This window comes from Cariama cristata, unplaced genomic scaffold, assembly GCF_000690535.1.
Source record: "Cariama cristata isolate BGI_N322 unplaced genomic scaffold, ASM69053v1 scaffold12078, whole genome shotgun sequence".
NCBI lineage: Eukaryota > Metazoa > Chordata > Aves > Cariamiformes > Cariamidae > Cariama > Cariama cristata.
Genome location: NW_009630761.1, coordinates 22356 through 22783, shown reverse-complemented (window position 1 = coordinate 22783; position 428 = coordinate 22356).

The window sequence follows — 428 nt, the reverse complement described above, 5'->3', positions numbered from 1 at the left end:
TTGCCGCGGGCCGCCGCCTGCCAGCGGTCGGGGTTTCTGCGAGAGCCCCACCACGCCGTGGCCTTGGCCCGGGGAGCTGCGGGGGCCGAAAACCGTCCCCCCCTGCGGTGGGGATGCTGCTGCAGGGCCGCAAGTGCAGGCAGAGCTGGCGTTCGGCCCCATACTCGGTAATTTTGGATTTCTTTGGATTCGTGTTTAAATACGTTCTTTTTTCTGAGGTTTGGGTGTTTTGTTTTTTTTTTAAATTGGAGCGCAGAACAGGCTGCAGGGTGCTGACCCGGCTGGGTTGTGGTGCCAGCCCTGTGGCCCCCCCCCCCCCGCCGCTGCGTACACCTTTGCCTAATCTGAGGATTTCAGGCTCCAGGCTGCTGCAAACACTAATCCGGTGGTTAAGAAATCCAAAATCAGTGACCAAACCCCACACTGGG